Source organism: Schistocerca gregaria, chromosome 11 (assembly GCF_023897955.1).
Source record: "Schistocerca gregaria isolate iqSchGreg1 chromosome 11, iqSchGreg1.2, whole genome shotgun sequence".
Classification (NCBI taxonomy): domain Eukaryota; kingdom Metazoa; phylum Arthropoda; class Insecta; order Orthoptera; family Acrididae; genus Schistocerca; species Schistocerca gregaria.
Window position 1 is genome coordinate 148,111,620 of NC_064930.1, and position 22,803 is coordinate 148,134,422.

The window sequence follows — 22,803 nt, forward strand, 5'->3', positions numbered from 1 at the left end:
GGATAGAGTAGCATGGAGAGCTGCATCAAACCAGTCTCAGGACTGAAGACCACAACAACAGTAGTTTCTGTTTACGAAACAACCTTATTTACTTCGTTCTGGAGATATGGATATTGCGGAGACACGGCCTGGCCGCAGCTGTGGGAGTATGTTTCCAGAATGAAAGTTTCACTCTGCAGCGGAGAGTGTACCGATAAGAAACCTGGTGACAGATTTTGTACCAGACAGAGACTCGAACTTGGGACCTTTGCCCTTTTGCGAACGAGCGCTCTATTGAGAGAGCTACCGAAGCACGACTCGTGACCTGCCCTTGCAACTTTACTTCTGCCAGTGCATCGTCTCCTACCTTCTGAACTTCACAGAAGCTCTCGTGCAGAACTTGCTAGACTGACACTACTTGAAGTTCGGAAGGTAGGAGACGAGGTACTGGCAGAAGTAAAGCTGTGAGGACGGGTTGCGAGTTGTGCTCGGGTAGCTCAGTCGGTACAGCACTTGCCCGCGAAAGGCGGAGGCCCCTAGTTTGGGTCTCGGCCCAGTACGCAATTTTAATCTGCTGGGAGGTTTCGTAATCGGCCCGAACTCCACTGCAGACTCAAAATTTCATTCTGGATATTTTGTAGTCATTTGCAGTGATGACTGCCATCTCTGGCCTCATTTTCTTTCCTTAGCTCCTTGTATGCTGTCAAATTGGTGGCTTTTTCTTGCCGCTCCTCATGTGCGTCAGTAAATGAGCACATGGGACAGAAAATTGTCATCCCCAGACATCAGACTAATAGGACATAACAGTGCCTCTGGCCTTGATAAAAGGCTCAATTCAGTGAGGACAAGAATCCGTAAGCTACTTCAGGATGCCGTATCCAGCTGAAGCCACCGTCGGTGATAACGTCCCGCAGAATTATGAAATTACAGGGATTTTGATTGCTGTTATAAATAGTCCGGACATTTTCTATCAGACTAAAATTAGGGACTTACGCAGGCCAGTCTGTTCGTGACCGTGTATAGGAATTGGACAAACATGTGGAAAAAAAACCACAAGAAATACGTGCTTGCACCCAAATACAGATGTTGCCAGACCTTCTAGGTTGTGTCGTCGTATGTGACTGTGAACGACACCTGTGCAATGTCCTCGATATGTTCCGAGTGTTGGAAGACTGTTCTGTGTAGTCACGACCGTATCCTTTCAGAGCTAAGTGAATTCGGACTTGGGCGAAGTGTCGGTGTTCTTACGGTAACACAGGGAGCCAAAGTGGTTTGTATGCTAAGAGGCACTGTATTGAAGATACGTACGCCACACAGGGAAATTGAAGAAACTTCATCCGTTACGTCACGATGTGGACGTACGTCAGTGTCGAGTGATCGTGACGAATGGTCACCGAAGAGGACTGTGACAGCTGCAGGAGTCACTGCAGTACGAAATGTCACACTTGCTATATAGCCGGCACCAAAACAACTCAGAGGGAGCTCCGGAAACTTAAAACCCCAGGGCAAGCTGGAATTCCAGAACCAGTCTCGCCAGTGATGCAATGAAACACAGTGGCGGTTCAGTGACGATTTGGTCATCCATATCGTAGAATTCCACGGGACTCACAATTACTCTGCAAGATCAAATTACTGCCAAGGATGATGTGACCATTGTGGCCGATCAGGTCCTCCTGAGGTAAAACGTTCGTTCCCTGATGGTGATATAGAGATGACAGGGTCCCTGTTCACACAGGTCACATCATCTGTGACTGCTCTTGTGAGTACGAAGATCAATTGACCCATCTTACCTGGCCACCAGTCAGCAGGTCTCAAAGTTATTGAGCGTTTGTAGTCCTAATACGGAGAGAAGGACGTGTGGTAGCTGTCCACATCCTTCGTTACGTGAACTTGCCACTATTTTGCCGCAGAATAGTGTAAGATTCCCTTGGAAACCGTACGGGCTGTGGATTTATCCACTTCAATATGACTGGAATCTGTTTTGAATGGCACCATTTTTCCTGCAATGCATGAGGCATGGCAATGTATTATGTTTGTGAGGTTTCATGTCCAGTGTGAAATCAATCACCAGACACTGCAAGTTGAATGCCTCACTCGGCCATTGGTACACTTCGTAGCTGGCACCTTTCGAAAAGAGGAGGTGAAATGAAGGCTCTGACTACACAACACGTCCGTGCGCACTCCCGCCTTCCAGCTACAGTCCTGTGTTTCCGTGCTGTTTAGCCCACTTAGTGTTTGCAGCTTTGTGTGACATTGTGAGCAGCGGCCTTTTGCGAGGTGCCCGACTTCAGATATCCGTAGCGTGCAGTTCCCTTCTCATTTGCCTAGAACTAACAGATGGATCTGTATTCATTTACAGCAGCAGTTTGTCACCTTTGAAACCATCTGCCATTGACAAGATTTAAAACGATAGCTGCATTGTGACACATCTACACGTAAAACTGTCTTACTACAACGATTCCGTACAACTGTCTCACACTCACCACTTTGCTGCCACAAATTACATCAGCACCGGAAGGGGAAACGATTGTGCAAAACCAATTCTACACAGTCGACAGTGCTGCAGGAAACCTGTGTGCTTTTCTAACACTAAAACTGATTTTCTTCCACTAGGGAGTCATTCCATGTCAAATCAACCCACTTTGAATAAAAATTTTACCTCACCCTCCTAGATTTTGCTGAAAGTTGGTATACTTATGGTGGGTGCTCAAACTAAAAAAAATTACGAAATTTCAATTTTTTACCTCAAACCATTCCTGAAATATGGTCATGTAAACTTTTCAAAAAGTGGCCAAAAATGTGTGAACGGACTTTTTTTAAATTGCTCTAGGAGCTGCCCTAACTGAGCTAGAGAACTGGGAAAGGTGTCATTCTGCAGCATTTTTCATGCTCTTTCCAGTGATAGACAAAAAGACATAGCTTCTAATTATTAATTACCATTTTGAAAAAGGTTATTATTTTGATTTAATTTTTTTACAAAAGTACACAATTGAAAATTTTCAAAATATTTCCATAACTACTACATACTATCGTAAATCACATGGCAAAATATAAATGTGGGACGATGATGGGTTCATAGTTAGAAAAAATTATTCCGGAGTCTTGTTTTTCACTAATGGCCCTAGTTTGACCAAACTGACCTTTAAGGTAGTACGTCAGTAGAGGACCGTATACATAGGGCTTGATGTCTGTACAATAATTCAGAGACTTGAGCCATTTTTGGGATGATGTAGTCTGTATTGTTACCTTCTAAGGCTTTGTGTGGCTACAGCATTATTGTGCACTGTGGTTTTAGTGCAAATCAATTGTTACCTCTATGTTGACCAGTCGGTATCTATTATATTTAATAGTTCATTTTCAAGTAAATCTATACATTGAAGGACAGTTTATAAGTGGTTTTTGTGTAAATATGGAACTAAGTAAAAAGTGCAGTGCTGTAAGAGTACAGTGTTGTAATCCATTGAAGAAGCCAAATCATTTTATTAGAGGCAGAAAAAAAACTGAGAAATGTCACAACATGGATGCCCGAATTATTTCCTCAAATACCAAGTGGTGCCAAGATTTGTGATAAATGTAGGAAAGATGTAACCAAATTGAAAAATACACTAGAGCCCATCAGTGATGAACGTGTTAAAGAAGAATCTTCTGGATCAGAGATAATCATCAGAGACCAAGACCCTGACTTCACTGTTAAAACATTTAACACAACACTCCAAGAACTAGGTGAGTCCCCAATTGACAAGAGAAAACTAACATCTAGGCATTACGCCAAATCGAAAGTGAAGAAAACCTTATCAATGTTTTTTTTTTTTTTTTTTTTTTTTTTTTTTTTTTTTTTTTTTTCCCCCCCCCCTTCTGAAACTTCGTCAGATACTGATACTGATGAATCCATTCTTGAAAATCTTAAAAGAGACTTTAAAAATTCTATAAGTAGAGGAAAAACCTAATGATTCTTACAAGTTTACCTGAAAAGTGGAGTGTCAGGAAAATAATGAGGGAATTTAATGCTCCTAATTACATTGTTCGGCAGTCCAAAAAAGTTTTGAAAGAGAAAGGATTCATGGAAGGTCCAAACCCAAAACCAGGGAAGTGTTTACCAGCAGAAACTGTCAAAACTGTACATTCATTTTATGAAAATGACGAAGTTAGCAGGGCAATGCCAGGTATTAAAGATTGTGTGACAATTACAGAAACAAGTGGAAATAAAACAAAAATATCAAAAAGACTCATTTTGTGTAACCTTAAAGAAGCTTACAAGCATGTTAAAGACAAGTTTCGTAACATAAAAATAGGTTTCTCTAAATTTGCTGAGTTGAGACCAAAACATAATGTATTAGCTGGACGAAGTGGCACACACACACACACACACACACACACACACACACACACACACACACACACACACTGTCTGCATGTGAACAACTCACCAAAACATAAAATTAATGATAGAAAATGCCATCTAAATACATTCACAAACAGCAGCTTAAACAATTATAAGCAGTGTATTGCAAAAATGCTTTGCAACCCATCATCAGTTGATTGCAAGATGTGAAACTGTGAAGACTGCCCAGGAGAAACTGTCATACGTAAAATTTTAAAAGACTCTTTTCATGAAAACTTAATTAAACAAGTTCAGTTCCGAAAGTGGATGTCAGTTGACTGATGTAATCTGGAAATTGTTCAGAAAACTTCTGAAGAATTCATAGATTTATTTTGTAGTAAGATGTCGACTTTGATTCGGCATGACTTCATTGCCAAGCAACAACGAACATTCCTTAACTCCACAAGAGAAAACCTTATAGGATCTGAATTTGTCGTCATATGTGATTTTTCAGAAAATTATAGTATAGTTCTACAGGATCAAGCTCAGAGTTTCCACTGGACAAGACAACAGATTACCATTCATCCTTTTGTTATATATTACAAACAGGAATACAAAATTGAGCATATGAGCTTTGTCATTGTTTCTGATTGTCTGGAGCACAATAAAACTGTGGTTTACACCTTTCAAAAGAAGCTAATTTCTTATCTAACAAATTTCAAGATTCCAAAAACGATATACAATTATTCTGACGGTTCTGCCGCTCAGTATAAAAATAAGAAAAACTTCCTGAACCTTTGCCTTCATGAGGAAGACTTCAGCATAAAAGCTGAGTGGCACTTTTCATCCACAGCACATGGGAAAGACCTTGTGATGGAGTAGGGGGTTCAGTAAAGAGACTGGCAGCTCGTGCAAGTTTGCGAAGGCCATACCAAAATCAGATCCAAACCGCACGAGATCTATTTGAGTGGGCAGTAGATAATATGACAAATGTTGATTTTGCATATTCCACTCAAGAAGACTACATTGCTTCAGAAATATTCTTAAAAAGCCGATTGATGGGGCATTGAAAATCAAAGGAACACAGCAATTTCACACTTCCATTCCCAACACTATCAAAATTAAGTCAAATACTTCTCAGGTGATAGGCAGAGTTGGGAGAGGGAAGTAACTACATCACCAGAGAAACTGAAGTTACATGATGTATCAGGCTATGTCACCACTATATAGGGCAGAAACTGGTGGCTTGGGTACATTTTAGAAAAAAAACGAAGAACTCGAAGTGAAAATAACTTTTCTTCATCCCTGTGGACCAGCTAAGTCATTCTCTTATCCTGCACATGCAGATGTCCTGTGGGTGTCAGATGTGGATGTTCTCACAAAAGTGAATCCATTTACTCCGACAAGGAGAACATACATTCTTAATGAAAGTGATGTAAACCAAACCCAGTCAGCTTTATTAAAATGTAATATGTGAAGTTCCAAGACAATTTATTGGGAAACTGCTTTCAACTCAAAACTTAATTTTTGTCTCAAATGTATATTTTGTAGAAAGTTGTTTCAAAATTATTGTTAGTACCTACTGTGTTAAATTTAGCTATGTACAGATGCCTGTTACTCAAAAACAAGAATTACATATTTCATTTGTTTCGTAGTTCCATTTCAAACATCATGGACCAGAATTATTATGTAAATACTTGCACTTATTCATACTTTATTTCAGTTTGTAGTTAAATACTCAATTTCTTGTTTTTGTTATACCGGTTAATATACTATTAGTGAAGTTGAATGCAATTAAAATAAGCAGTCACCTTAATAATAAAGTATGCTGATTAGTTTTAGTTTAATAAGGTGATGTTTTGATATTTCTAATACTCTTTTTACTTACCTTTTAGTATATTTTAAAGAAATTCCTGTTTGTTAAAGGTCAATTTAGTCGAACTACGGGCGTTAGTGAAAAACAAAAGTGCGGAATAATTTTTTTTGACAATGAACCCATCATCATCCCAGATTTATATTTTGCCATGTGATTTACAGTAGTATGAAGTAGTTATGGAAATATTTTGAAAATTTTGAATTATGTACTTTTGTAAAAAAATTAAATCAAAATATTAATTTCCATTTTGAAAAAGGTTATTAATTAGAAGCTATGTTTTTTTGTCTATCACTGGAAAGAGCAAGAAAAGTGCTGCAAAATGACACCTTACCCAGTTCTCTAGCTCAATTAGGGCAGCTCCTAGGGCAATTTAAAAAAAGTCCATTCACACATTTTTGGCCAGTTTTTGAAAAGTTTACATGACTGTATTTCAGGAATGGTTTGAGGTAAAAAATTGAAATTTGGTATTTTTCTTAGTTTCAGAACCCACTATAAGTATACCAACTTTCAGCAAAATCTAAGAGGGTGAGGTAAAACAGGTGTGTTGATTTGACATTGAATGACTCTAATACCTAATTTGTACTACTACTACTACTAGTTCATTTTAAATATATTTGATCTTCTTTTTTTAGAGCTTTGATTGGTATCTACTTTTCCTTTCCTTTCTGTGATGTCACTGTTATTGGCAGTTTGAATTTTTGTGCGCACTTCTGGCAGGTGTGACGTCTGTCGAGTGTGAGAGACGCACGACACCCTCGGATGACCTCGGTACGAGTGCAAAAATAGAATTATTGTCTGAAGAATTGAACTCCTGCGTATTAAACTACGTCAAACATCTTTACAAACATTACTTTACAAAGGAGGTAATGTGGTTAAATATTTGCCTTTAAGCATCTAAGTCAGAAAAAATTTTAGAAGGTTGGAAAATTTGTGAAGTTTTACATTTACATCTACGTCGGTACCCTGCAAACCTCTGTGAAGTGCATGCCAGAGGGTATGTCCCATTGTACCGGTTATTAGAGTTTCTTCCCCTTCCATTTAAGTATGGTCCACAGGAAACATGATCGTTCGAATGCCTCTGCGTGTGTGCTGTAATTATTCCAATCTTGTCCTCGCTAACCCTATGTGAGTGACGTGGGGATTGCAGTATATTTCTCGAGTCATCATTTAAAGCCGATTCTGGAAACTCTTGAGAAGAATTTCTCAGAATAGTTTCTCTTATCTTCAGGAGTTAGGCAGTTCGTTGTCTTCAGTATTACTGTAACACTATCCCGTGGGTCAGACAGACACATAACTATTTGTGCTGCCCTTGCCTGTATATATTGAATATCGCCTGACAGGTCTGTCCGTGTGAAGTCACTAAGTGCCCTCATTCTCAAATACTGAGTGAAGCCCAGGTACTTGTACACTGTCAGTTATGCTGCCTTAAGACACACACTGTTTCTGGCTGTAATACTTGTTTTCCTGTGTTGATCTTTTCACATAACATTATACCTTTTAATGAGTAGATTTAAATTTGGTCAAAAGCTACACAAAATATTTATTTATTTTTATTTATTGTAGGAGAGAATATACAGGGCAATTAAAATTCTTTCAAACCACGCAGAAATAACACCACTGATCAGAATGACGTCAAATTGTAATGGAATGTTATCGGAGAATTCGGAAAGCGTATTTAAGAAGAAAAATAAATAGTTACAAAATGTAGTAATAGATGGTGCTGTAAGCATCATAATTTAATAATGGTAGACTACAAAAGACAAATAAATCGTACAACAATGCCTAAGGTGTACGTTTGACATCAAACTAATTGTACCTCTCTCTCTCTCTCTCTCTCTCTCTCTGTCTGTCTGTCTGTCTGTCTGTCTGTGTGTGTGTGTGTGTGTGTGTGTGTGTGTGTGTGTGTGTTTTAGTTACATAAGGCCATCCACCACAGCAAGGTCATATTTCATCGCATCGGTTTTTATTTGTTCTGAAGCAAAAATCAAACCGGATTATTAATTTCCGTGTGACCCGCACAAAACATTTTCAGTATGTCGTCCATCGTTTTCTGCAACAAGTTGAAATCGAGAAACAGCATGTTCCACAACTGATTGAAATGTTTGCGGGGTCACGGTCAGAATGTGTTGTGCAATGTGTGCCTTAGGCTGTAGGGAAATGGCGGCTGATAATTTTAGGATTTCTGAAATGGTGCTTCAACAGCTGCTAGACTAGATTTGCAATGTACAGAGATGCACAAACTTATATAAAAATGATCCCATCCACACATCCATCCTGTCGGAGAGCTGGAATGACGTGCGAGTGCCGGCTTTCTCGGCATATTTCACATACGAAGTCTTCACGGGTTTGTCAGCCGAGTAGCGTCGTCGTCTCGTAGCAACCTTTCGATGGAATGCGCCTCCACCATCTTCGCCTGACGATGACGGAGACGCATTCCGTCGAAACGTCGCTACGAGACGACGACGCTACTCGGCTGACAACCTGTGAAGACTCGATAGACGGAATGACGTGGTTGCGCTGAAGACGCTCTTAGTTCTTACCAGTGACGGTACAGGTAACAGGACCGGAAGCACCTGTATCTTCGGAAAAATGTGGGCCTATGATAATGATGCTGCAAACCTGCACCACACAGGATGAAGTGGTACTGGTTGATTGGCGTGTGGGTTTGCCGTTGCCCACATTCAACAGTTTTGTGTGTGTTGACATATCCTGTCAGGTGGAAGTGGGCTTAGTCTGTCCACAAAATCTTCCACGGCCAATCATTTCCACTTCGATGTGGGCAAGAAATTCTAAAGCAAAGGTCCCTCTTGCTGGCAGGTCAGCAGGAAGCAACTCGTGCACGTGGGTAATTTTGATTGGATAACGAAGACGGACGTTTTGTAGGATTTTACGCACTGTGCTCGAAGGGATTTGTCCGATCTTTGGGCAGTTCTTCGTGCACTACACGTTTGCACACCACCACTCGTGTCCTCCTGCATTGCTGTGGCCACTTCGCCATTGACATCGAATCAATTTGTTTCCTCCTCCTACCAGGTTGCACATCAAGAGAAACTGTTTTTTCGAATTTCCCAGTCATTTTCTCCAGACTCACCGCATTCATCAGACCGATGCCTTTTTTCAAACCCTTCAGTGTCCGGAGCTTCTGCAGAGCGGCATGTGCACAGTCATCATTCTTGTAATACACCTTTACAAACAGAGTGCGATCCCGTATTGAGACAGTGATGGCGAACATCGTAGACGCGAAAGGCGGAAAAGCTGTGTACCTGATGTGTTTATACCAACTTCAGTGGGTCATGCACATGGCAGGTGTTTTCGTTTACGTATTCTGACACACACGGCACCATCTATTGATCAATTTTCACACTTTTTTCTTCTTCTTATATCTTCTTTGATAATATTCCATTGCAATTTGATGTCACTGTCACCAATGCTGTTATTTCTACAGCATTTTGAAGGTTTAACTTTAATTATAATCACCCCATATATCTCGACAAAGCAATTAAAATTGGCTAGGATCCCACTACCATCGTGCTTATGCCCGAGAAACGGAGGTGAGAGATCACGACAACACACACACTTCAGTATCATTACATTTGGTGAGATGCTATGTGCTACATGTCTATACAGCAGTGTGTTGACGTCCTTCTATAGCACCACGGCGGAAATGCCTAGATTGGCTTCTGTCTGGTTTTCGCAGAGTCTGCACTTCAGTTCTGTACGATGCTGTGTGACAAATGTGCGTTCTCAGAAATTTATTTCTCAGATTGAGGCCAATTTTTGATGTCGATAGGTTTCTTTTGGCCACGAATCCTGTCTTCGGCTGTGCTAGCTTGCTTTTTATGCGTGTCGTGTGTTGTTTTGCTTCTGAGCTAGCAGAATTCCTTTACTACTGCTACATAGTGGTTCCCAATTTTGACAGGGCTCGTTTCTGCTGCTCATTACTGTAGTCTTCCTTCAGTGTTCTGTGCCCAGCAAAATTCAGTATGTCATGTAATTCTTCTTCATTTTCACTTAGGATAGCAGTGCCATCAGCAATTCTTATCAGTGATGTATCTTTTATTCCCGTGATTACTGCTTCACTGTGCAGACTGACCAGTAGCGGAGAAAGACTGCATCCCTGTCTTTCTCCCTTTTTAATCCGAGCATTTCATTCCTGATCTTCCATTTGCATTTGACTGCCACTTACATAATGAAGTTTTATCGTTTTGTTGTTGTTGTTCTTGTTGTTGTTGTTGTTGTTGTTGTTGTGGTCTTCAGACCAGAGACTGGTTTGATGCAGCTCTCCATGCTACTCTATCCTGTGCAAGGTACTTCATCTCCCAGTACCTACTGCAACCTATATCCTTCTGAATCTGCTTAGTGTATTCATCTCTTGGTCTCCCTCTACGATTTTTACCCTCCACGCTGCCCTCCAATACTAAATTGGTGATCCCTTAATGCCTCATAACATGTCCTACCAACTGAGCCCAGCTTCTAGTCAAATGGTGCCACAAATTTCTCCTCTCCCCAGTTCTGTTCAATACCTTCTCATTAGTAATGTGATCTACCCATCTAATCTTCAGCATTTGTCCACAGTACCACATTTTGAAAGCTTCTATTCTCTTCTTGTCTACACTGTTTATTGTCCATGTTTCATCTCCATACATGGCTACACTCCGTACAAATACTTACAGAAAAGACTTCCTAACACTTAAATCTGTACTTGATGTTAACAAATTCTTCTTCTCCAGAAATGCTTTCCTTGCCATTGCCAGTCTACATTAGGTTAAGTGTTTCATTTCCTAATCTAATTCTTTCTGCATTACCTGATTTGATTTGACTACATTCCATTATCTTCGTTTTGCTTTTTTTATGTTCATCTTATGTCCTTTCAAGGCACTGTTCAACTGCTCTTTCAGGTCCTTGGCTGCCACTGACTGAATTAAAATGTCATTGGCAAACTTCAAAGTTTTTATTTCTGCTCCATGGATTTTAATTCCTACTCCAAATTTTCTTTTGTTTCCTTACTGCTTGCTCAATACATAGATTGAATAACATTGGGGAGAGGCTACAACCCTGTTTCACTCCTTTCGCAACCACTGCATCCCTTTCATGCCCTTCAACTCTTACAACTGCCGTCTTGTTTCTGTACAAATTGTAAATAGCCTTCTGCTTCCTGTATTTGGCCCCTGGCACCTTTAGTATTTGGAAGCGAGTATTGCAGTCAACATTGTCAAAAACTTCCTCTAAGTCTAAAAGTGCTAGAAACATAGATTTGCCTTTCCTCAATCTATCTTCTAAGATAAGTCGTAGGGTCAGTATTGCCTCGCGTGTTGCAACATTTCTACGGAATCCAAAGTGGTCTTCCCTGAGGTCAGCTTCTACCAGTTTTTCCATTCGTCTGTAAAGAATGCGTGTTATTATTTTGCAGCTATTATGTATTAAACTGATAGTTGCGTAATTTTCACACTTGTATCTTAAAGGTTAACAAATATTCGGTAACATATTCAAAGTGGAGCAAAGATTGGCAACTTGCTTTAATTTTCAAATGTACAACAGTGCAATTGGAAAAAAAAAAGTGTAACATGACAACAGTATCAGTGAATTACAATTTCACTCTGTAAACTTGTACAAGTTGCTGGGTGTAACACTTTTAGGGATATAACATAGAACGATCACGATAGGTTCAGTCAGCAGCTGACAGACTTGAGTTCGTTGGTAGAATACTGGGGAAATGCAATCGGTCAATGAAGGAGATTGCTTACAAATCACTTCTATGACCACCCGTCCTAGAAAATTACTAAAGTGTGTGTGGGACCTCTACGAAATAGGACCAACAGGATATTGAACATGTACAGAGAAGGGCAGTACAAACAGTCACAGGTTCATTTGACCTGTGAAAAAGTGACACATGGATGTGCTGGAAAAACTGAACCAGTGTAGTGTTTCCTTTCCTCGGGGTTCCGCCTTGAAAATACCATAGGATAAGGCGGACTTCGTATTATTGATTGAGATAGTGCTGTAATTTGACCGTGAATGGCAGACCGGGTCGGCAACACTACAAAAAGCGACTGTACGGAAATAGCATCAGAAATAAGTTGAAATTTACCTCACAATTCTGTTAGAAACGTAGATTTATTATAATATAGTCTTCGTGGCTGTGTCTGGAATACTTCTTAATTTTCTTGTAGGATGTCCTTTTTCTCATTGTTTGCCGGTCCTCTTGTTCTCCGTCTGATGAAAATTTCTTGAAGTTGTCACTGTCAGTATTAATTTATAAATTTGGCGATAACCATTTCGAATTACTACTGAAGTAACTTCGTTTCGTAATATAGTTCAAATTTCCACTTAAAAGCATATTTAACACAGTGCTTAAAAATACACGCCTTTCGTATGAAGACAAGAGAGTAATCCATCAGTTGTTAAAAACGAACACCTACGCAAAAGTAAAAAATAAAAATAAATAAATAAAAAATAAAAGTTATTTATAAAAATTGGTTGCTGGCGCAGCACTTTTCTGCCTGCGCGATCATAAATCATATCTTTGTATTGGCGGAGGTGCAGTAGTCAAAGTACCGTTACACCGGGAGAGACTTAAAATATAGACTCAAACTGTTCTGAGGTCTTAAATGATGCCGTTAGCAATATACTACAGTTCTCTACATCTAGTTTCTGTAGGTATTGTGGGAACAAAATTAGATTAATTATGGTGTGCACAGGGACATTTAAACAGTCATTCTTTCCACTTTCTCTATGTAAATGGAATGGAAGGGGCCCAAATAACTGGTATAATGGGAAGTACCCTCTGCTATGCACGTTAGAGGTGTGTAGAGTATCAGTGCAGGTGTAGAGGTTGATACACACATCACACACACGTTTCTAAGGCTACATTGTGCTGGCTGAATACACAATAGCGGGCCTGCAGTTTTGCACGTAGTCTGTTTTGAGGGGTGGAGGGGTGGTTAGAACGGGGGGGGGGGGGGGGGGGGGGTGGGGGGGGGGGGGGGGGGGGGGGGGGGGGGGGGGGTGGGGGGGGGGGGGGGGGGGGGGGGGGGGGGGGGGGGGGGGGGGGGGGTGGAAGAGTGTCAGAGGGATGGTTCGGGGAGGGGAGGGATGTCTGTCTAATCGGAATGGAGTGTCAGGCACACAGGTAGGAATGCGACTCGGGCACTGGAGAGTTTGTGTGGCATGCGATCACAATGTGGAGGAGACAGAGGACAGAAATGGCAGGGCGGAAGTGCTTATGGGTCAGTCACTAGTGGAGATGAGGGCAGGTAGTATTACAGGGGTGAAGTACACGTCGCGAGGATAACTACATCCCGGACGAGGGCTGTCAGTAAGTAATGCGCCAACTTTGGTCAAAAAACAAGGAGTTCTTCGTGGGACGTGGTGGAATTTCCCTACTTCAGCCCGTATTGTATTGTATTGTATTGTATTGTATTGTGAAGTTCCAGTAGGTGCAGCCCTATAAGTAGCCTTAAAAACAAGTCTGTAGCTGAGGTGCATTCTGACCAGAGAGCTGTCGACTTGTTTCTTTTGGTGGAAAACCAGAGTGTTGCAGATATTCCAGGGCACTTGCAGAACGTCTGCACGAGTTGAGACCCAAGTTCTCCTTCCAGTTGTTTATCCGTTGTGAACTGAGGATGAATACAGACAGTGAGATCCGGAAGCACAGTTCTCTCTGGAAAGTGTAATAAAATCCTCAAATTCAGGAAATTATTAATCATGTAATTTGCGTTCAGTTTGCACACACCTCGAATAATAAAGCAGGTAATTTTCACCGATACACCCAATCACATCACTATGCTTTGGAAATCGTTGCTAGATTCACAGTTTATAGCACCTCTTATAAACTCAGTGAGTCAGCTTAAACACCATGTGTGTGTGGGTGGGTGTGTGGTTTTTTTTTTTGTGTCTAAGGTATATAAATTTTTGTTCCGTAAAAATCACTGCGCTTCCTGATCTTCACACGCCTCATTATAAATAAACTGGAGTCATCAATTTCCAAAATGATCAATTCTTTAACACCGTTCTTTTAAGAAGACACAAAACATTTTATTTCATAACACTGTACACAGATGACTGCTAAGTAAATATTTCAGTGTACGTCTTTCATCGGTTGTGGCCCTTTCGCAACAGCTAACATTGAACTTTGAAATAGGACCGAAGTTGTGAGATTACATTTTCGTTTATGAAGCACAATTTTATTGTTAAAAATGTAGGCCGCACCATGTGAGGGAAGCTATAATTTTATTTAAAATCCGTCTTTATTGCAAATTTTTTATTCATTGACCGGTTTCGGTTCATTCAGATCCATCTTCAGATCTGATATTTCAGTTACAGGAGTAACCCGTCCAAATCCAGCAACTTTCACATGCTACGTCACAAGCTACGGGAAGCTTTCGGCATCCTCTACCTGCACACGACCGTCGGCTTTCTAACATCTACATCCGTCAACTTCAGCATTTTGTCCATGTGGAAGATTCCTTCTGCTGCTGCTTGCTGCCGTGCTGCTCATGAAACATAAGAAACAACATATACACACAAAGCAAAAATTAACATCATTTATATGAACGCTGTCTGTGTTATACTATTCTTACGGTGAGGAAGTTCAGGCGGACAGTTGCACGTGTCGTCTCTGCTTGAGCCTATACTAAAAATCCTGTATTGTCACAATGCTTCCCCAGCAGCAGTGTTCGAGGCACCGGGCACTAAAAATTTTTCTCGTACACAGTTTCTTGCGTTAGTGGTTACCCGAGCAGAATCAGAGTATATTACGCTGAGGTGACAGAAGTCCACGGCATAGCGACGGTGGTAGTATCGCATAAGTGGGCATAAAAGGACAGTTCATTGTCAGCGCTGTCATTTGTACTCGGGTGATTCGTGTGAAAAGGTTTCTGATGTGATTATGGCTATGTGACACGAATTGACAGACTTTGAATGTGAAATGGTAGTTGGCGCTGGATATGTGGGGCATTTCATTTGAGTATTGGCTTTGGAGGTCAACACTCAGAGTTCCACAGTGTCAAGAGTGTGAGGAGAATACCAATTTTCAGGCCTCTCACAATGGACAATGCAGTGGCTGATGACATTCACTTATTGCCAGACAGTGTGGTGTTTGTGTAAAGTTGTCAGTGCTAACAGATAAGCAACACTATTTAATACGACAAATGTATCCGTTACGAAAGTCTGACAAAATGTGGTGTTCGTGGGCTGTGGCAGCAGACGACCGATGCAGGTTCTTTGCTAACAGCACGACATTGCCTGCAGTACTGTTCTGGGCTTGTTACAATATCGGTTGGACTCCAGATGACAGGAAGATTGTCACTTTATCAGACGAGTCCCAGTTTGAGTCAGTAAGAGCTGACAGTAGGGTTGGAGTGTGAGTGTGGCATAGACCCCACTAAGCCGTGGACGCAAATTGTCAACAAGATATGACACCATTGATAAATATAGACTTCGATCAGAAATCGGTAGCTAAGGTAGAATATTCAAAATTTCTAGGTGTATGCATTGATGAGGGGTTGATCTGGAAAAAACACACTGAGGATCTGCTGAAACGTTTGAGTTCAGCTACTTATGCTATTAGGGTCATTTTGGCGATATATATATATATATATATATACACTTATGAAATTTGTTATTAACAATCTGAACAAATTTAAAAGTAACAGCAGTGTACACGGCTACAACACTAGGAGAAAGCATGATCTTCACTACTCAAGGTTTAATCTAACTTTAGCTCGGAAGGGGGTAAATTAAGTTGACACAAAAGTCTTTGGTCACTTACCAAATAGCATCAAAAGTCTGACAGATAGCCATATAGCATTTAAAAGGAAATTAAAAGAATTTCTTAATGGCAACTCCTACTCATTAGATGAATTTTTGGATATAGGAAGTGGGTAATTTCCCATCCCCCACAAAAAAAAAGAGTGGCGTGTAATATTTTGTGTTATGTAATATCTTGTATAGACACGTTTTATTAACCTGACACGTTCCACATAATACGAAGTGTCGTATTCATGATCTGTGGAACAAGTACTAATCTAATCTAATCAAGCTTGTGGTGGCTCCATAATGCTGTGGGCTGTACTTAAATGAAATGGACAGGGTCCTACGGCCTGTTCGGCTACTCAGAGACCGTTTGCAGCAGTTCGTGTTCCCAAACAGTGATAGAATTTTTAAGGTTGAAAATACATCGTGTCACAGGGCCACAGTTTGCTATCAGCTCGAAGGACATTCTGGACAAGTCGAACAAACGATTTGGCAACCCGTCGAACATTTATGGGACGTAATCGAGAGGTCGGTTGCTCGAACTTCTGCACCGGCAACACCTTCGCAATTACGAACGACTGTAGAGGTGGCATGGCTCAGTATTTCTGCAGGGGACTTATGACGACTCATTCAGCCCACGGCACGTCAAGTTGCTACACTGTGCCGGGCAAAACAAGGTCTGACACGTTGTGTGGAGGCGTACCGTGACTTCAGTGTATGTACTCTGTGCATGGTAACATTGTACTTTTGACAAGCGATTTTTCTGAAACAGTCTATTGTGCTGTACATATGCGGGGCATTCAGCAAGTAATGCGACACTTTTTTCTGAAAATAGGTTTCTTTTACTAGGGACGGTTCAGCATATTGTTCCCCACTCCCTTGGTTAGAAAACCTTATTTTTTAACATACCCTCCATTCAGTGTGATGGCTTTACGCCACCTTACTGGCAGGGTCCGTATGCCTGCAGGGTATCACTCTACTGGTAGACATCGGAGCCAGCATCTTCTTGAGTCGGTAACCTTCCCGTCGTCCACTTACTGCTTCCTGTGAAGTGAGTCCTTCGTTGGACCAAACGTACCGAAGTTGGAAGGTGCGAGATCCGGGCTGTAGGGCGGAGGAGATAGAACAGTCTAGTTAAGTTCTGTGAGCTGCTCTCAGGTGCCCAGACTTGTTTGAGGCCTTGCATTGTCGTGGAGAACGAGAGGTTCATTTGAATTTTTTGTGTCGGTGCGTCCCAACACCGTGGGAGTCACAGCTGTGTGCTGCCGGCCGGCACGCCAGAGGCCCGACAGGTTTGTGTGCCCTCATTACGATGACGAGACGCCTCGCGCAGTGACTTGTCGTCCTGTTGTTTGGTGCCGGATCTTGGTAAACTCTCTTCAAATACCTATGAATATCTAGTTTTCCTCTGAAAGAAACTCAATGATAGCTCTCTGCTTAAAGTGCTCCTCCGTTAGACACAATTTTGAAAATTGCATATAGTGCCACCACCTATTGGAATTCGTGGAACTGTAGGGATTGAAATGGGAATGTTCCATGATGTCCCACAACAAATTCCAAACGTTTACATTTGAAATTGGCTGATAAAAAAGGAAGTGTTGCATTATTTATTGAACCCACTTTATGATTGGTGTAGGCATAATGGCCTTGCATTCAACAATACAGATGTGTCATCCAAGAATGAAAATTTGACAGTATTTTTCTTAATAGCTAATTCCCCACACACATTCACCTCAACTACATCTATATCTACATCCATACTCCACAAGCCACCTGACGGTGTGTGGCGGAGGGTACCTTGAGTACCTCTAGCGGTACTCCCTTCTATTCCAGTCTCGTATTGTTCGTGGAAAGGAGGATTGTCGGTATGCCTCTGTGTGGGCTCTAATCTCTCTTGATTTTATCCTCTTGGTCTCTTCGCGAGATATAAGTAGGTGGGAGCAATATAGTGCTCGACTCCTCAGTGAAGGTATGTTCTCGAAACTTCAACAAAAGCCCGTACTGAGCTACTGAGCGTCTCTCTTGCAGAGTCTTCCACTGGAGTTTTATCTATTGTCTCCATAAAGCTTTCATGATTACTAAACGATCCTGTAACGAAGCGCGCCGCTCTCTGTTGGATCTTCTCTCTCTCTATCAACCCTATCTGGTACGGATCCCACACCGGTGAGCAGTATTCAAGCAGTGGGCGAACAAGTGTAGTATAACCTACTTCCTTTGTTTTCACGCTGCATTTGCTTAGGATTCTTCCAATGAATCTGTCTGGCATCTGCTTTACCGACAATCAACTTTATATGATCATTCCATTTTAAATCACTCCTAATGCATACTCCAAGATAATTTATGGAATAAAGCGCTTCCAGTTGCTGACCTGCTATATTGTAGCTAAATGATAAGGGATCTTTCTTTCTATGTCTTCACAGCACATTACGCTTGTCTACATTGAGATTCAATTGCCATTCCCTGCGCCATGCGTCAATTTGCTGCAGATCCTCCTGCATTTCAGTACAATTTTCCACTGTTACAACCTCTCGATGTACCACCGCATCATCCCCAAAAAGCATCAGTGAACTTCTGATGTCATCCACAAGGTCATTTATGTATACTGTGAATAGCAACGGTCCTACGACACTCCCCAGCGGTACACCTGAAATCACACTTACTTTGGAAGACTTCTCTCCATTGAGAATGACATGCTGCGTTGTATTATCTAGGAACTCTTAAATCCAATCATACAGTTGGTCTGATAGTCCGTATGCTCTTACTTTGTTCATTAAACAACTGTGGGGAACTGTATCGAACGTCTTGCGGAAGTCAAGAAACACGGCGTCTACCTGTGAACCCGTGTCTGTGGCCCTCTGACTCTTGTGGACGAATAGCGCGAGCTGGGTTTCACAAGACCGTCTTTTTCGAAACCCATGCTGATTCCTATAGAGTAGATTCATAGTCTCCAGAAAAGTCATTATACTCGAACATAATACGTGTTCCAAAATTCTACAACTGATCGACGTTAGAGATATAGGTCTATAGTTTTGCACATCTGTTCGACGTCCCTTCTTGAAATCGGGGATGACCTGTGCCCTTTTCCAATCCTTTGGAACGTCACGCTCTTCTAGAAACCTACGGTACACCGCTGCAAGAAGGGGGGCAAGTTGCTTCGCGTACTCTGTGTAAAATCGAACTGGATCCCATCAAGTCCAGCGACCTTTCCTCTTTTGAGCGATTTTAATTGTTTCTCTATCCCTCTGTCGTCTATTTTGATATCTATCATTTTGTCCTCTGTGCGACAATCTAGAGAAGGAACTACAGTGCAGTTTTCCTCTGTGAAACAGCTTCGGAAAACGACATTTAGTATTTCGGCCTTTAGTCTGTCGTCCTCTGTTTCAGTACCACTTTGGTCACAGAGTGTCTGGACATTTTGTTTTGATCCACCTACCGCTTTGACATGAGACCAAAATTTGTTAGGATTTTCTGCCAAGTCAGTACATAGAACTTTACTTTCGAATTCGTGCAACGCCTCTCGCATAGCCCTCCTCACACTACACTTCGCTTCGCGTAATTTTTGTTTGTGTGCAAGGCTTCGGCTATGTTTATGTTTGCCGTGAAGTTCCTTTCGCTTCCACAGCAGTTATCTAACTCTGTTGCTGTACCACGGTGGCTCTTTTCCATCTCTTACGATCTTGCTTGGCACATACTCATCTGATGCATATTGTATGATGGTTTTGAACTTTGTCCACTGATCCTCAACACTATCTGTACTTGAGAAAAAACTTTTGTGTTGAGCCCTCAGGTACCCTGTAATCTGCTTTTTGTCACTTTTGCTAAACTGAAAAATCTTACTACCTTTTTTAATATTTCTATTTACGGCTGAAATCGTCGATGCAGTAACTGCTTTATGATCGCTGATTCCTTGTTCTGCGTGAACTGTTTCAAATAGTTCAGGTCTGTTAGTCACCAGAAGGTCTAATATGTTATCGCCACGAGTCGGTTCTCTGTTTAACTGCTCTAGGTAGTTTTCAGATAAAGCACTTTAAAAAAATTTCACTGGATTCTTTGTCTCTGTCACCTGTTATGAACGTTTGAGTCTCCCAGTCTATATCTGGCAAATTAAAATCTCCACCCAGAACTATAACATGGTGGGGAAATCTACTCGAAATATTTTCCAAATTATCCTTCAGGTGCTCAGCCACAACAGCTGCTCAGCCAGGGGGCCTATAGAGACATCCAATTACCATGTCTGAGCCTGCTTTAACCGTGACCTTCACCCAAATTATTTAGACTACAGTGTAAGGGTTACATAAGTCATGCACAGATCGTCGTACTTAGGTTGTGAACTTTCAGCAAAAATGTGCAACAAACATTGTTTGATGCGCATATTATACCAAGTATTTGTGTTTGAAATTGCACGTAAACAGCTATAAAACGTGGAGGACTAAAAAATCTACTATACTGCTCCAATTACATTAGAATTTATTTTATGCTTTTTTATGTTATTTTGATGCTTTGTTTACTGTGATCTGGAAGAAGCATGTTACTGAGCTTCTCCAATAGTTACATTCAGCTCCTTTTGCTCTTGTATAATTGCTAGTGTTGGTAATAAACAGATCAGCCTCCTAACGTACTTTGGATATTTCCACTCAATAATGCCTTACGGAATAGTTTTCTGTGGTAACTTACCACTTAGACATAAAGTATTGATTCCAGAAAAGAAAGCAGTGAGAATAATTAGTGGTGTTCACCCAAGGAATTCATGTAGGCACCTATTCAAGGAGTTAGGTATTTTAACTGCACCATCAGAATACATATATTCGTTAACGAAATTCGTTATAAATAATCCATTTCAGTTCGCGAAGAACAGTGATGTTCAGACGTGCAACACTAGAGGGAAAAATGACTATTCTTATCCATTATTGAAGCCGTCAGTTGCTCAAAAAGGGGTACATTATTCAGCAACAGAAATCTTTGATCATTTGCCCAACAACATAAAGTGTCTGGCAGGTAGCAGATTAAGTTTTAAATCTAACTTAAAATCATTTCTTTTGAGCAACTCCTATTTCATGCATGAGTTTCTGTTTCAGAACTGTTTTTTTTTAAAAAAAAAAAAAAAAAAAAAAAAAACAACTCTAAATGTAGTTGCCTGTGTAGTAATATTAATGTTAGCACTATTCGTGTGTGTGTGTGTGTGTGTGTGTGTGTGTGTGTGTGTCTGTCTGGTAATCTGACTTGTTCCACATCATATCAATAAAATAATCATGAAAATGATCTATGGAACATGACTAAACTAAACTATACACTAAACATTAACTACAAAATGAAATGAAACAATTGAATTTGTTGGTAGAGTTATATGCCATTCTTACTTGGATGTTTCAACCATCTATAGACTAATAAAAAACATTAATGCGTGAAGAAATTTAACCTTACATCATTATGCAGCAACTCCGATAATAAATTTGTTCAAATTAAAACACTGCAGCTCTTTGCTACATCAAATCTCAAGATGATTTGCTTGATAGCCCAAAAATCCATCTTGCTACATCTCTCCCTTCAGTAGTAATCCTACAAAGCTCATTCCTTCTGCCCTTGGAAAGTTCATCTGAAAACTCAAAGCAGTGGCTTATTTAAACAGACCCTTCTGTAAGGTGCATGACACCTCCAGTCTGAACAAAAGTGTGCAATGGTTGCTACTAGGGCAGTGTCAGTCATATCCCTGGTACGCTGCCGATTCTCTGCAACATTTGGAGCTTGGCACGCTTTTTTCAGCAGGAGTTGTTGTCTGCTTTTTCGTTAAACGATGTCAGAGTGCTACCCTATACGGCATGTTTGGCTCTGTTCAAAACTTGGTGTTGGCTACTTTGGTGTCTTAGGCTATGCTCACATACTTATCCCATTGCCCAATAAATAATCCTGTTACATTTTTAATAATTATTAATTGCAGCACAAGTATGGGCAGTCATATAAAGAAAAAAATTGTAAACACCAGATGGTTTACTTTTAAGTGTAAACTGTTCATTAAACCTATTTGTGAAAGCAACATGACAAATAGCCACTTGTTATTATGAAAGCGTTAAGTGTGATTCCCCACATTACTGTTTAGTGCTAAAATTCTTATGTGTGGTTGTGGAAGCATTGACAACTGTGAGACATTGTAATATTCAGATGACTGTTGAGCGTTTCGTCAAAATTTTAGGTGAAATACACTGAGGTAACAAAATTCGTCGGATAACTCCTGATATCGTATCAGACTTCCTTTTGCCCGCCGTATTGCAGCAACGCGAAGTGGTATGGGCTCGACAAGTCGTTTGAAGACTCCAGCAGAAATAGTAATCCATGCTGCCTCCACAGAAGTCCGTAATTGCCAAAGTGTTGCCGGTGCAGGATTTTGTTCACAAACTGATCTCTCAATTATGTTCCATAAATGTTTGACAGGATTAATGTCAGGCAATCTGGGGAGTCAGAGCATTCACTCGAATTCTCCAGGATGTTCTTCAAGCTAATTGCAAATGATTGTGGCCCAGTAACATGGTACATTGTCATCTGTAAAAATTTCCTCATTGGCAAAGAGTGCTTGGGCTTCCAGTCGAGTGGCGGTGTCTTCAAACTGCGACGTTTCGACGAGTGACATACTCGTCATCTTCTGGCGAAGTGCAGAGACTTTCTTCCATACTTGAGGCCCATATCAGCCAAAATTGGGAGGCTACTGAGAAAATCAGACATAAATACCGTATTCTGACCACCGCCAAAGACGAAAGAGTTGCTGGGCTCAGCTAAAGACCACTCAAACTCAACACACCTGGTATATACAGCATTGCCTGCAAATGTGGTGTACAGTACATTGGACAAACGCAGCGCTGCATCTCGAAAAGGTGCGAGGAAC

The 22,803-nt window shown here is 40.9% G+C and overlaps 1 protein-coding gene across 4 annotated transcripts in view; it reads left to right on the forward strand.

Annotated features, from left to right (window-relative positions):
* The window catches only part of LOC126294984 (zinc finger MYND domain-containing protein 11-like), a 212,027-nt gene that overhangs the window by 93,758 nt on the left and 95,466 nt on the right, over positions 1-22,803 (forward strand). The window lies entirely within an intron of this gene.